Source organism: Archocentrus centrarchus, unplaced genomic scaffold (genome assembly GCF_007364275.1).
Source record: "Archocentrus centrarchus isolate MPI-CPG fArcCen1 unplaced genomic scaffold, fArcCen1 scaffold_79_ctg1, whole genome shotgun sequence".
Lineage (NCBI taxonomy): Eukaryota > Metazoa > Chordata > Actinopteri > Cichliformes > Cichlidae > Archocentrus > Archocentrus centrarchus.
In genome coordinates, this window is record NW_022060290.1 from 131,227 (window position 1) to 147,611 (window position 16,385).

Sequence of the window (16,385 nt, forward strand, 5' to 3'; positions counted from 1 at the left end):
TTATTAAAAAGTATTGGTATCAGTATCGGTGATAATGGCCCTTTGTTTACTTTACATAGGATCGATACCAAATCTTGAAGTGTCGCACACAACTACACTGAGCAGCATACACCAGGAGTGATTGACAGTGCTAAGACCCTCCTCCTGGCTCTGACTGGTTGTTTTTGACTGGGAGCGGTTCAGGGAGGAGGTGGATGAGCTCCATTTTTTTCGCAGATTATCGGTCTCATACTGTCGTGATATGGTGACAGTTTTAACAAATATGTAAAAACCAGATTTTTTATAAAAGTTACATCCTGCAGCTTTAATCTGTATAAGATTAAAGGCTTTAGTTCTTACTGTTGATGAGTGTTTGCCATTTTTTCAGTTTTACACATTTAGCTATGTGGTTTTGAAAAAGCACCCATTTTTACAAAGATTGTTGGTTTAAAAACAACACAACTTTATGCATAGTTTATGAAAGGCAGAGAAAAGTTAAGACTATTGTGATGAACTATGAATAATTGTTTTACATTCTGTGATAAATGATGGAAGTCACCCAGGAGTATTAAATAAAGATGGTTATATTTATTTGAGCTGTGAGTGTTTAATATCAGGATGATTTTATGGGAATGCGGATCTTTCAGATCAATTTGAGAAGTGATTTTGATCATGTTTCACATTTTATTGTGTCATGTAGTGTCAGGCACTGGTCTTGGTCTTGTCTCGGTCTCGCCCCCCCTCGGTCTTGGTCTCGACTGGTCTCGGACCCTAAAAGTCTTGGTCTTGTCTCGGTCTCGGGTTAGGTGGTCTTGACTACAACACTACTAATATTGAAGGTTCTGCATAAGCTTTCATTAATGGAGCAGTAATGTGAAGAAGTACCAGTTAAGATCCTCTTTAACAGAAGGTTTGAAACAAGCCCTTATTTAAAGACTCTAACCCTTCTTTAAGGTTCCTTTTTACAAAGTGCTTAAAATGTCTTTATTCCATGTTGTGAACATCAGTTTCCAAGAAAAAGTCAACTGAAGTGATGCTGGACTGAATCACTCTCTGATTGGTCAGTGATTCTCAGAGGACCATCTTCTCCCCTTTTCAATGACCTGAACATGATCTGCATACTGAGAGTCTCCTCTGGTGTCCTCAGGAAGTGAAGGATTTTAGCCGTGTTGGCTGCATTCAGGACCGCAGAGCTTCGATTCAGAGTGATCTTTAAAACTGCTGCACTGAGATGCCTTTCTGCTGTGATCTGCAGGCTAAAGAAGGAAATCAAACTATTATAGAACACCAACTTCCTTCCTGTTCACAGCATTGATGTTCAAGATGGGCACATCTTCATTGTATACATGTGTACAATGATAATAAAGTTGAATCTAATCTAATCTAATCTAACATGGAAACAGTACAGAGTGTCCTCGGCTTGGAGCGGGCCACAACAGCAACCCTCAGACAGAATCAGGAAACCCAGGCTGCCCGCAGCCACTCATGAGTATTGAAGACCCGAGACCAGACATCCCGATGACAACCGTGTGTCCATCCCCAGAGCAGGAGGAGGGCGGTCCCAGCCAGGGCCCCCACAGCCAAAGGGCAAGAGCCCCAGAGATCCAGTGACAATGGGCAGCTGCCCCCACCACCGCACGAGCCAGGGGAGGGCCCCAGGAGCCCAAGACCCACCCGACGCCAAGCAGAGGCCCGCGCAGAAGTAGCCAGCACCCACCCAAACCACAACCCCCAAGGTAGCAGTCCAACAACCACGTCAAAGCACCCAGCCTCGTGCCCCAGAATCACTGAGTGCCCATCTCCCGGGCGGGTAGCAACGACCAGTGGGGAGCAAACATGTCTCACAGAAGCAACCCAGGACCAGCCATGCATGCACATATGCACACATGCATGCATGCTCACACAAGGATGTGCATGCATATTTTGTTATGTCATGCTCTCATGATTCTGCCATTATGCAACAGAATGTGTGCACACTTTTACCACACTTTTACCAGCTATAGTATTAAAGTAATGCTTACACAGCTAGGTAGTGTAAAATTGTGACACTTACATCCAGTCTAATTTGGTGTCTTTATGTTTTCAAAGCTCTTGTGGGTTCAAATGGTTATTCATGGAAGCAGCAGAGAAGATTTGCTCTTCATACACTCAGAAACTTTGGTCTGGGCAAGAAGACCCTGGAGTTATCCATCCAGCAGGAGTGCCAGTATATCTCAGAAGCTTTCACACAACACCAAGGCAAAACAATCTTTGCTGTTTTACTGTTGTATTTGGTTTTTTAAATATTTCACTGCTTATTACATGGACTTGTTTAGTTTTTCCTGCAAAATGTAAACAAATTAGTGCATGGGAAAGAAACCGAGTTAAAAGAAAATCACCATCCTCTATGATAGAGCTGAAGTTATGAGACTGATTTGCACAAGTCAATAGCATTTGCTTACTTTGATTTGATATGGGGTGCATCTCATGTGTCATATCCAAATGTTCTGTTTTCATTTACAGGAAAGCCCTTTAATGCCCAGCCACTGATAAACAACACTGTGTCAAACATCATCTGCTGTTTGGTGTTTGGGAATCGATCTGAGTACACTGACAAGCAGTACCAGTCCATTACTCATAACTTCAGTGAAATGTTGCGCTTACAGGGAACCATGTCAACACAGGTAAACCTCTTTTGAACATGCCACATGATGCAATGATCATATTAAATCAGGATTTATACAAAATGCATGTCACATTCACTTATATCTACTGTGAATTGATTTCCTTCTTCGGTCTTTCTCAGTTTAAGTGGAGTGTGAATCCCAGTGATCCTGGGAGTTCTGTTTTTAGGAGCACAGTCTCCTGGTAGAGTAGAGAGTAGAGTATCTGATTACAAATATCCTAATTTTTACATCAGAATCCATCAGCTCATAAAGGGAAGTAAGTGCAGCCATAGTGCTTCTTGAAGCAGTTCTTGACATTTTTAAGCCATGTTAAAACTCCTTATTTAGCTTATCTGGGCAGTTATTTTCAAGCCTTATATTGCTATAAATGAAGGACAACCTTTTATGCTTTAAAAGTAACAATTTATTATTTTTTTCTTTAGAACTTTGTACATTTGCAAATATTTACAGTTTTGATTCAATGCTGTGAAGTTGTTTCAACATGGTGAGGAGAGGAGGGTGAAGAGAGATGGAAGAGGCATGGTGTGAGAAGGGGTGAGTGTGAAAGAGATGGGGTAATAGACAGAAAAGGGAATGGGAGGGAGAAGGAAAGAGAGGGAGGAGGAACAGAGGAGGGAAAGAGAAAGAGGAAGTGGAGGGGTGAAGGTGGAGAAGATGATGAAAAAGTGAAGAGAAACTGCTGCTCAGTCTGAGAGAAACCATCACTCTCCTCAACCTTTGCATTGTTAGGACACACTTCACATCACATTGTCCTCTTCCAGGTTCTTTAAAAGGGGCTGCTCTTCCTCGTCCACTTTCAGTTTTAGTTTCTTCTTGGCCTTGTCCACTTTCAGGCTGAACTTCCTCTTTGCCTCGTCCACTTTCAGGTTGAGCTTCTTTTTTGCTTCTTTTATTCGCCTTTTCATACTGTTTTTCCCCTCTATGTCCGTCATTACGTTCTCTGCCATGTCCATCTTTATCAAACCTTCTATTTTTTGTTCAATTGCTTGCTGTACTGCCAGTAATTCCTTCTTCACGTTTTCTGCTTTCTTCTTTAGGTTTTCTTTGGCCAGCAGCTTTTCTTCTTCAGGATCCTCTTTCAGACAGGCATTTTCAGCCTTCATGGCTTTAAAGGACACAGTTTCAAAGACTGAGGTGCTCAAAAGTGTTGCTGTGAAGATTTTATTGTTCATCGTGGAAATTAAGCTACAGATAAGGACAGAATCACATAAAAACTCTGCATTAGGCCCACATTTTTGCAGTACTGCTTTGTAAGGGTTTGCTCCAAATACAAATAAATCTGATGCCTTTTGCACAGGTGAGTGTGAGTTATGAAAAAATGCTTTAACTGTTTGGAAAACTGAATTAAGAGTGGTGAAAATCACTTTTCTGCTGTGACAAATGTGCCAAATCAATTGAGAAAAACTTAAATCAGGGGAAGAAATTAGTAAGAGAGGAAATGAAGCTACCTGTCAAATGTTCAGAGCAGAGCTGATGCTGTGTCTGACCAAAGTCTTCTGCAGTACTTTGTATATGTGTTGCTGTAGCTTCTGATGCTGCTGATGTTGCCTAGCTTTTGTTTTCCTAATTTGAAAAATGCTGAAACTAAGCGATTGAACGTTCTGTCTCTTTTGAAATTTGGAGCATGCCCCACCCACATAGAACAGTACTCTCAGGTGCTACTGTTGCCTAGCAGCAACACCTGTTACTGACTGATGGACACCCCAGTAATAAAGAAATGTTATTGGTTTGTTTCATTCATCCATTTCCTTCTTCATATCTTTTTAAGGGTTGCAGGGGGCTGGAACTCATCCCAGCTGTCATAAGGCGAGAGGCAGGTTACACCCTGGTCGAGTCACCAGCCGGTCATAAGGCTAACACACAGAGACACACAACTATTCACACTCACACCTGTGGGCAATTTAGAATCAGCATTTAACTTAACTCCACAAAGTACATATCTTTGGACCATGGGACAAAACCAGAGTGCTCACAGGAGACCGACACAAACACGGGGAGAACATGCAAACTCCACACAGAAAAGGTGCCGGCCAAGGTGGACCCGAGCCCCGGACCTTCTTGCTGCGAGGCAACAGTGCTAACCACCACACGACTCACTTCTTTCAATCTTTTTTTTAAAGAAAACATGTCCATGTATTCTTGAGCTGGAATCATCATCACTACACTTATTTTTCCTTATGTAGCAGAGCCAGGGTCCTCCTAAGGAAAGTTGGAGGGTTTCGTGCATCCTGGTGAACTTTTTCACCAAATGTAGTTTAACATCTCAGATGTGTTTCAGCAGTATTTCTGCTCATGTTAAAGCATTTCTGTACTTTTACGTCCTTCTTCCTTCCTTCTAGCTTCTCCATCGCTCCGTCACACTGTGTGTATGAGTGTGTGCAATGGACACTGAGAAATATGAACTGCATTTAAACAATCACAAGTTAAATCTTATTGAAACAAACAAACAAAGCTTGGTGACTGTTCCCCCAAATATTTTCCCCTTTGGAAGTTATATTTCTACCACCACCTCTGCTGTTTTCTGTTAGATTTCAATTCTTTGACTACAATGTCTCTTTCTATGTGGTGCACACAGACGTGGATCTCTCTTTGAATGTTAGTGTTTATTTATTCATTAAAAGATGACTTCATCAGATTTAATAACTGTTCTCCTGTTTTGTAGATGTACAACGCAATGCCCTGGCTGATGAAGTGGCTGCCTGGACCTCATAAGAAGATGCTGACTCTGGTACAACAGATAAATGACTACATAGAAATCAGGATCAGAGAACACAAAGAAAACCTTAACCCAGCATTACTATATTGATGCCTTTGTGATAGAGATGGGAAAGGAGAGCTTTGGGCTTGAATTCTATTGTGTTTGTTCTGTTTGGTCTTGTAATGAAATATACCAACAGATTTTAATTTCTGCTGTTTGTGTCTCTGATAGGATGAGAACAATGATTCAAGTTTTACTCTCAGCAACTTACGTGCTTGCAGCATGGACCTTTTGCTGGAACTGAAACTACCACCACTACTTTACACTGGGGGCTGCTTTTCATGATCTATTACCCTGACATACAAGGTGTCTGCTAGGCCTCATCGCAACTAATTTTGTACTGAACTGACACCATGTGTGTGCCATCTTCCATATAGTAACTTCTGACTCCAAAGAACCAACATGGTGGCCAAAACCAAAGGATGACTTCACAGTGGCTGTGTCCATCTTTTAGTCTGTTTTTGTGCCCTCACTGTTTGGTTTTTCATTTCTGTGCTGCTGTAGGTACTTGTAGTGAGACAATATGGTGGGCCAGATAAAAATCAATTCCCCATAAATGAAAGGCTTCTTCTGCAATGATTCATAAATACACACAGTGAGACTCTTATGGCCCTTCAGTAGACTGATGACCTTTCAGGATGTACCCTGTCTTTTGTCCTATGACAGCTAGGATAGGCTCCAAATCCTAAAAAAAAATCCAGCATTTTATCAAAACATCTGGCATCACCTGGTAAAGTCACACAATCTTCAAAACCAATTTAGATTTTTTTCTGTTTTAGTATTTCAGTTCTTACAATTATTGTTAATATTTTTTCAGGGCACCATGATCCTGGCTACCCTGGACTCAGTCCTACATGATGAGTCAGTGTGGGAAACTCCACACTCTTTCAACCCTCCACACTTTCTGGACAGGGATGGTAAATTTGGCAAGAGAGATGCCTTCCTTCCATTTTCTGCAGGTTGGTTGGATGTTAACACCCCTGTTTTAGACAAAATATCATGGTAAATGGACTAGTTCTTATATAGCGCTTTTCTACTCAGTACGAGCACTCAAAGCGCTTATACAATGGTTCATTGGCTTGTTGCAGAAATGCAGTAAAATCTGTGATACAAGTGGATATCTTGTAAATTGCTTGAATAAAACTTGTGTTTTGTGAATTCTCAGGTAAGCGTGTGTGTCTTGGAGAACAGCTGGCCCGGATGGAGTTATTTTTGTTTTTCACCTCCATCCTTCAAAGCTTCTCTCTGTCACCACCTGCTGGAGAGCAGCCCAGTCTGGAGTTTAGGTTGGGAGGCACCCGTTGTCCCAAACCTTACCGCCTCTGTGCTGTAACACGTTGATACATCAGCTGCCTTAACCCGATTATGTCTTTTTCTCGGCACAATGAATTACTGTCTTCCATCACATTTGTCATATAATGCATTATATATATCTGCCATACTATTTTCATCCTATAGCATCAGTAACAAACAATTTGTAAATTTTCTTCATTTTACCCTGGAGACCAAAAACTAGTAAAATTAAGTGAGGGGAAAAGGAGAAATGACATTATTTCACCACATTCCAATCATGTCTGATCCATGTGCACAATTAAATCAAGTTCATTCAAAAGACTTTCTGTAAAGGCTGATTGGATTGAGGGTAACAAGTTTTGAAGGTGTTTTACTAAAAATGGAACTGTATGTTACTCTAAGAAAAATAAATGTGCTGCCATTTTGTGCCATTGCAGCTGTACTGTGTGAATCTATGTAGAAATCTTTTTATCATAGTCTGATATTTGCACTTTTTAGCTTCATTCACACTGGGCAGAGGACAGACTGAAGATTTTGCTGGTTTCCCTCAAAACAAAATATTATTTATTAAAAAGTAGGTAAATGACTATTTTTTTTAAAGGGAACCTCACCATTACCTGTGAATTTACTCAAATTTACCATAAGATCCAGATAAAGAAAAATGCTCTTTTAAAAGAAAAGTGTCCAGGCAGATTTAGAGGGTTTTGCATTTGGACTCTTCATGTTTCTACATTCATTTAAAAAAATCTACAACAAAAACGCCTTCTGAAAAGTAGATTGTGCATAGATAAACTCATTGCTCTCATGTAACATTTTATTGTTTCCTGTGCTCGTCATATCTATAATGAAAACAACGGCACACAATTGCGGTGTCTCCATAACAACCGTCAAAGGAGAAGAACATGTAAGTGCAAGACTTGCACATCACATCAGTAAAACTTGTATAAATTTGAAAGGAAAACTGATATATCAGATATATTACTTAGGATAAAATTAGATCATTTTATTTTTTTATTCTTTTAATTTTATTTTAACTTTACAAGAGCATCTCGCCCTCACACTGTGTGCCAAGAAAGATTCTGGCCCTTGGATAAATGTAGTTGATGACCCCTGCTATAGAAGAACCCCTCTCAGCCCCTTGTAGGAAAGACTTCAAATTATTATACAAACTCAAAAACCAAAATGTTTCTCATGCCCACTATGTTTTGTGGCATCAGGTCTGACACAGAAAAAATGCAGATGCAGACTCACATTAGTATTGTACTTGTCACATCACAAGTATGCACGTGTCTGCTTGGGTCCAAGTACTGAAAAAGTGTTTTTCATTGGAGGAAGCCCCCATCCAAACATCGGTGTCCTTTCATTTTGTTGTGACTGCGAAGTTGTCCACACAAACACTACACTACAAGGGTCGTCATGAGCCACCCAGGAATTCATGGTGTAAAATGTGGAAAAATGGAAAATCTTGTGGATTTGTACACTGATGATTTGCTTATTAGCTCATCTGAAAAAACAGTGTCTGTCCCCAACCTCCTCCAGTTTTACAAATGCATTTGTGCTTTAGCCTTTTTGTTGCCAACATGATTTGTTTCGTCCACTTTTAATTAGTTTTGCTGTGATTTTTATTGCAGGTGTCACTGGATGCTACAGGCACGTTCAAGCTAATAAAGACGGAACTGGTGGAGCAGGGCATCAACCCAAATGAACATGGCTGCACATTTTAATGACAAGGTGTAAAAACATTTTTTTGTCTTTTCCTCCGGCAGATCCAGGCTCAGGGAGGGGCGGTCATCTGCGTGACCGGTTGGGGTTGTTGGTTTCTGTTCTCTGCAGTGGGTCCTGAAGAAGCTTCTTGATGGCAGAGTGAATGCTCTTCAGGAACAGTTCATTGCCTCTCTGGGTGAAATGGACTCCATCCCCCTGAAATATCTGATTGTCGTAATATTTCAGCTGAGGATGTTCAATGACGACACCTCCAAAGGAGTCGACAGCCTTTCTCACACTCGAATTGACAAGCTTCCTGTTGCTGTCGATCCACCGTGGACTTCCGTAACGCCATGCTTGGCGCTCATTGACGCTGGAAAAGGCAATTTTCATGGCGGGGAAGTCTGCATGCAGCTGCCTCAGTTGGGTCGTCATTACAGTTTCTGGGCGGATGTGAGTCCCAGATCGTTGCCTCCAGCATGGATCACCAAAACGTCAGGGGGCCTCTGTGAGGAGAGCTCGGCATAGAAATGGGGAAGGACGCCGTCCCAGCGCATCCCACCTTTTCCACACCACTTAACTGTGGCGTTGAGTCCAAAATTGTGCCCAAACTGCTGGTGTGCTGCCTCCTCTCCTCGTTTGATGTAGCTGGATCCAATGATCCAAACGTTAGCTACTCCCTGCTTTGGCTTCCTCTGCTTCTTTCTTTGGCTGCTTTTGGAGCTTCTGGCATTTTCCCAAATTTGCAGCCGCGTTGCAGCGGAGGAGCTAAACTGAGCAGGAAGCAGGAGTCTATGCGCTGACGTGCATAAACAGTATTTACAATGTTTTTTCTCGCCAACGGATTATCAGAATGCATCAAAAACAGACTACATTTATTCAGCGAAGTGACTAAATGACTCACGAGAGTGGATTATTTTGTATTAGAGGATTTTATTGCTGATTCGACCGGTTTTATCGCTGCAAACGAACACCTGTTATTCAGAAGGCGATTCATAGTAAGTAAGTTTTTATTCTCAGCCCGTCCTCAGATTATATGCCGTTCTGATGTAAATATGTATGTAATGGTGAGCTTGGCATGCACCATTACACAGAAAATATAACTGTGCGCTGCTGTGGCGCCACTTATATTGTGTGTCTGTGTGGGCGCGGCGTGATTTACAAATTGAAATTTGCAAGAGTCCAGGTGTTTGTAAAATAACAGGTCACTGTTCTGCAACTGTGTGCTGTAGTTACAATATAACAGATCATATCAATAAAAATAAAATAAATACAAAAGCCTGTGTGTGTGTGTGTGTGTGTGTGTGTGTGTGTGTGTGTGTGTGTGTGTGTGTGGATTTGGATGGGTGCAGGGGGGGTGCTAAAAATGTGTCTACATGCACCTCAGAAAGTATATAGCTGCGCTCCTGCATCTGGCTGCCTGGATGACTGAGACTCTTCATTAAACCAAGCCTCCAAAAAGCAAACTCATGCATAAGGAAATGAATAAGCTAAAGAAATGGATCATTGTGTGATGGCCCAAACTCTGCCTCATGGACGAGCTCCTGGATTTGAATTCTTATCCATGACTGCTTTGGTGGAGCAAACTCCTCGTGGCTGGAGCTAATCTGAGCAGGAAGTGTGTTGTGTCATCCCTCCGGGCTCCCTCCTTCTCTCTCTCTACCTCCCTGACTTCCTTCCTCTTCAAATCCTCCTCCATCATCTCGTCACTACTCTTCCTCTGTGCCTTGCCTCGTCTGGGGGTCGCTGCGGTCCCCTCTCCTGCGCTCTCTGCCTGATCAGATAGCTCCCCTGCTGCTTCTGCCTCTGTCTCCTCCTCATCCTGGCCATGTGGATTGCTCTGTGTGGCCAGGATGAGGAGGAGACATGATCTTTCTGTCTGTAGCGTGATGGACTGCAGAGCAGCCAAAACATCGACTTTCATCGGGCTGCTCACGACTTCTGGTGAGCAGTTGATCAAGTGTATTTGATTATCAGCTCCTGGCTGTCACTTTCCTGCTTAATTGCCATGTAAAAATGAAGGCTATACTTATTCTGACCCTGCATTTGAGCTTTGTTTACTGAATAATGACACAGTCTAATGTCATGCTGTTAATTTGAACTTGGATTTGAAGACGTTTACAACCTGAAAAAGACCAGAGGATTTTTTTAGAATAGCCTGACATGTAAAAGCTTTGAATTGAAAGAGGACGTTTTTCTTATTTCACACGAGTATCTGTGGCAGCATCAAGCTTCAGCACTGCATCCATCCAGCTTGGTTTGTCTTTGTTTTCTGGCTGCAGAAAGGATCGTGCCCGTCCACAGTGAACACCTGATGGTTAACGGGGGTCTGCGAGCTGAACCGGTGCCCACACTCGCTTTAAGTTCCAGCTCCATGAGCATCGTGTCCATGTGTGACTCCATCCCATCCTGAGTACGCTCTGCAGTCATACCTGGACTCTCACACTCTTCATCAGCCAGGCAATGCACCATGGATTTTATTGATATGTATGCAGACACACACTGTTTTACAGAAGATCTCAACACTGCCGTACCTTCATACTGGACGAGTGATTGGATCATTTCAATCTGTTTCACCAAAAAGCTTTTGAAAGTTTAACCGTGTGTCTTTGTGTGCACTGGGCTTTACCTGTTATTTTCTTCTTAATGAACCACAAGCAGTTGTTGGTTGTAAAATGTCATTTCTCATGTGTTGTACCATATTTTTAATAGTGAAGTTCTGCCAACCACAGCTGCCAGTATTTTACCATAAAACAGTATATACAGTATATATGAAATCATTCACACAGATACTTTGATTTTTTTTCTTTTTTTTTATTAAATTTGGTCTCAGGGTCCTAAAAGTCATATTGATAAACAACCAAACGTGACTCAGCAAAGATGTTTTAAATGGATGATTCCTGACATCATGGCAGTCATGTCATGATTGTGAGGAGTCATCCGTTTACATATTTGCTGAGTCTGAAATGTAATGCCAGTGAACTGATCAGTGGTTGGTTTAAAGAGCCCCCCAACAATCAGAAGATCCCCTCCTCTGAGCGAGCCCTTGGCGACAGTGGGGAGGAAAAACTCCCTTTAACAGGAAGAAACCTCCGGCAGAACCAGGCTCAGGGAGGGGCAGCCATCTGCCGCTGCCGGTTGGGGGGGAAAACAAGGAATGATTTGTTACCGTACCTCTAACAAGTTCACTGACATATTATGTTGTGTATAAATGTGATTTTTAGGACCAAAAAAATCAGATTTTTAGGACTTGATTCTGCTGAATAGCCTAAGCAGCCAATTGCGCTTCTTCTTCTTCTTCTGCTTGGGTTGTTCCTCAAGCTTCTCCAGCTTGGTGGTGAGGATCTTCTCATTTCCTTGTTGTGTTTTCAAAGACTCCTGCAAAGATCTCACAGTTTCCAGCAGTGAGTCTCCTTTTCCTGCCTTTGATTGATCATCAGCAGGCTCCTGCAGAGACAAGGAAGTCTGCGGCACTTCCTTTTCTTGCTCTGTGCCTTGCTTTTCTTCAGCAGGCTCCTGCAGAGACAAGGAAGTCTGCGGCACCAAGTCCACTTTTCCTTCCTTTCCTTTTTCCATGTCTTGCTTTTTCTGCAGAGGCTCCACAGTCTGCGGCAGGAATTCCTTCTCTGCCTCTGCTTTTTCCAGTGGAGTTCCCATGCTGGTCTTTTCTTCCTTCTCCTCCTCCATGACTTTAGGGTAGAAAGCATGAAGGTTCTTGTAGTTAGTCAGCAGGGATTTTACCTCATTCATTTCAGACTGGAATTTCTCTCTCTCCTGTCTGTGTTGGATTGCCTGCTCCTCCAGTTGTCTCTGAGATTCCTGGAGCTGCAGCTGGAGCTGCTGCTGGAGCTGCTGGATCTGTGCTTGCTGTTTGCCACACTTGAGTTCAAGGTCAGCCTCTTTGGCAGATCTGAAGTCAGCCTGTGAAGCCTTCGTGGCTCGGCGGGAAGGCTCTGCACTCAGTACTGCAGCAGTTTGTACTGCAGCAGTACTTTGTTCCTTCAGGTTTCGTGGTGAACGAGCCTCTGCCAGCTGTTTCTTCAGCTCACTAATGGTGCGCTCTGAAACCACTTTGTTGTCATCAAATTGCTTGAGCTGCAGCTGGAGCTGCTGCTGGAGCTGTTGGATCTGCGCTTGCTGTTTGCCACACTTGAGCTCAAGGTCAGCCTCTTTGGCAGATCTGAAGTCAGCCTGTGAAGCCTTCGTGGCTCGGCGGGAAGGCTTTGCACTCAGTACTGCAGCAGTTTGGCTACTTTGTTCCTTCAGGTTTCGTGGTGAACGAGCCTCTGCCAGTTGTTTCTTCAGCTCATTAATGGTGCGCCCTGAAACCACGTTGTTGTCGGAAAATTGACTGGCAAGCATATGATGCTCTTCTGTCATATCCTTAATGGTTTTCTCTAAATGTGTGTTGTTGGCTTCGAGCTCCTTTACTTTGGTCTGAGATTCGAGCAGCTGGCTCATCAGAACGGTTGTGTCCTCTGAATTATCGGTGCCAAGGAAACAATTCTGAAGTTCATTTAGTTTACGCTCAGTTTCCTTCAGTTTCCGTGTCAGACTGGTAATTTGTGCCTTTGTGGCTTTTTGGTAGTTATGGTGAGTAATGCTCAGCTTATTGTACTGGTCTTGTACCATTGAATGATCTGAAGAAGAAGAAGAATTGACACTATAAAGGCAAAAGTTTGAGGCAGTGCATTCACTTTCCCAATCTTCTGCCTTTTCCTGGGATTCCAGCTGCTGCTTCGGAGCTGCGATCTGCTCCCTCGCATTATAGTTCACACCCGTCTGCATGTTGCCTTTCTTTGGTCTTCGTGGGTGTGACATCTTTGCAGGTGCTTCAGAGTTTTGCCTTCTCAGGTTTGCTTCTGTGGTTTAAGCGTCTGATTGCTTTGGGTCTGACAGCCTTCTTGGTTTGTGCTTCACTAACTGTCTGAATGTTGAGCCTGTTTATACGTTCTAAGATCAAAGGCTTTATGCCTTAGATGCACTCTGGAATGAATTCTGGAATTCCTTTCAAAAGAAAACACCCACAGACCTACTGTAAGGAATAAAGAATCTCTTTGATGTGATTCTTTATCCCTTTCAAAATAAAACACCCACAGACCTACTGTAAGGAATAAAGAATCTCTTTGATGTGATTCTTTATTCCTTTCAAAATAAAACACCCACAGACCTACTGTAAGGAATAAAGAATCTCTTTAATGTGATTCTTTATCCCTTTCAGAATAAAACAGACCTACTGTAAAGAAGCGCCTTTATTTTGTAGTATATGCTGTCTGTAGTATGTGCTCCTTCACCTCCCCTCCTCATGCCCCCCCCCCCCCCCCCACACACACACACACACAAACACACAAAAGGCGCTCCAGCACGCGCTTTCGAGAATGCGCTCGATCACGACTATTTTATTAGAATCCTCTCTAGAGATGATTGAACAGGCAGAGAAGGAGAGGCACAAAGAAAGGGCACAAATCAGAAACTGAAGAAGGAGAGGGATCAAAACGTTGTTGGGATGGAAAAAGCTTTTCAAAGTGCTTCAAACACAGTCGGTGTGTTATGTCAGTGTATCAAGAGGAGGCTTTGAAACAGTGGCGGCTCCACAAATAACTTTCTGCAGGAGCTAAGGGGGGGGCTAAGCATTTTACTGAGGGTGCTGTGACTTTTCCAGGGGGGGCTATAGCAGCCCTCACACAAACACAGTGAGAACATGCAGACGTCGCTTGGAAAGGCCTCGGCCGAGGTGGATTCGAACCTGGGACCTCCTTGCTGTGAGGCAGCACAAGTTACCATAATGACACTGAACACTCAGACTTAGCAGCATAGCTGGCTAACATTTCATAGTACAACCCCTTTATGATGCTTCGTGTCTGTCTGCACCAACAAATCTTTTTGAAATTTCATCCCCTAACATGAAGCCAAGTCCTTCAGATCATTCCCACTATCTTTTTTGAACATTATTTTTGGCCTATTTTAGCCTTTATTCTGTTAGCACAGTGGAGAGAAGATAGCAAAGCTGCGGAGAGAGAACAAGGGAAGACATGTACTAATGGCTCTGGGGTACATTTGAATCCAGGCCTCTGCAATAGCCTTGTGGCAGACACACAAGCCAGTGCGCTAAACTGGCTCCCCTGGAGGTCTTTTTATCACGATCCTTCAGGCTAATGCAACAGACAGTGAATGGAAATGTGTTCCACACTCGATCTGTAGAAGAGTCGAGCTGCTGGACACTTCACATAAAGATGAACTATTATAGTGAAAGATAAGGCTCAAGCTCTGCTAATTATGAAATGAGTGCGCATGAATGATCTAAAATGATCATAATCACCATCTATTTAGCATACTGTAACATTTCAGAGTTAATATTTCTGTTTTCTAATGTATTAGGATTTACTTTGTAGCCATTCAGGTAAAAAAGGAAAGAAAAGAGAGACAATACTGACTTAACATTAAAGTTGATTTTTAAATATATTATGTGCCTCTCAGCTCCCTGAACTATATTTGTTTTTTCATTTTCACTTTATTAAGGCACTGTGCCTGGACACTATAAAATATTGGCAGAGCTGGGGTTACTCTTTATTTTGAAGGTTAAAGGTTACATTCTGCCAGTTGACTAGCAGCTGGTATAAGTTGAGATATACTAACAACTATGCCAAGATTTTATGGTGCTGCTTAAAATGTTTGAACAAAATGTCCCCAGAATCCCAGAAAAGGATAATGACTGTGTGTAGATCAGTTTTTAGATGACTTTCTACACATCATTTACACCCTGCCTTTACTTCATGAGTAAAAACAGAGTGTTGAACCTTCTGTTGTTACTGTAGATTTGAACCCATTTTAACTGAAGTGATCAGTGTCAGAAAGATCTCAACACTGGTTGTGCTTGTGACTGACATGAAATAATAATGTTAAAACAGAAACATATGTAATGTCAGCAGTACCAAAGAGACAGAGTAAATGCTACAACAATACACAACTTTGTACAAACCTTTTTAATTTCAATTTAACTGATCAACTTATGGAAAAGTAAAGTTGATCGGGGTGGCTGGAGCTCAGTAGGTAGAGCAGGTCACCTACTGAAGATACTTAACCCCAAGTTCCTCTCTGACGCACCTGTTGGAGTATGAATGTGTGTGAGTGTTAGATAAATAAAGTGCTTAATTAATCATGGAAGTGCTTGTATGAATGGGTGTGTGTGGGTAAACGTGTTGTGTAAGTGCTTTGAGAGCTCATACTGAGTAGAAAAGCACTATATAAGAACTAGTCCATTACCATTTACTAAGTCTTCTATTGGGTTGAGGTCAGGACTCTGTGCAGGCCAGTCAAGTTCTTCCACACCAAACTGGCTCATCCATGTCTTTATGGAGCTGCTTTGTGCTCTGGTGTGCAGTCATGTTGGGGCCATCCCCAAACTGTTCCCACAGAGTTAGGAGCAGGAAATGGTCCAAAATGCCTTGGTATGTTGAAGTATTAAGAGTTCCTTTGACTGGATCTAAGGGGCCGAGCCCAACTCCTGAAAAACACCCCCACACTACAGTATACTCCCCCTCCACCAAACGTTACACTTGGCACAATGCAGGTACTGTTCTCCAGGCAACTGCCAAACCCAGACTTATCCATCTGACTGCCAGAGATTTGTCACTCCAGAGAACATCTCTCCTGCTTGACATCACCATATACAGAACTTTGCATTGTGCTTGGTAATGTAGGGCTTGGATGCAGCTGCTCAGCCATGCAAAGCCATGAAGCTCTACACACTGTTCTTAAGCTAATCTGAAGGCCACACAAGTCTGTAGTGATTGACTCTGCAGAAAGTTGGTGACCCCTGCACACTATGTGCCTCAGCATCCGCTGACCCCACTCTGTCATTTTACGTGGCCTACCACTTTGTGGCTGGCTTGGTGTCATTTCCAATCACTTCCATTTTGTTATAATACCCCTAACAGGAAATTTCATGGTTGGACTTGTTGCACAGGTGGTACCACGCTAGAATT

The 16,385-nt window shown here is 42.6% G+C and overlaps 1 pseudogene; it reads left to right on the top strand.

Moving 5' to 3' along the window:
* The window catches only part of LOC115777819 (cytochrome P450 2J2-like), a 65,510-nt pseudogene that overhangs the window by 6,210 nt on the left and 42,915 nt on the right, over positions 1-16,385 (top strand).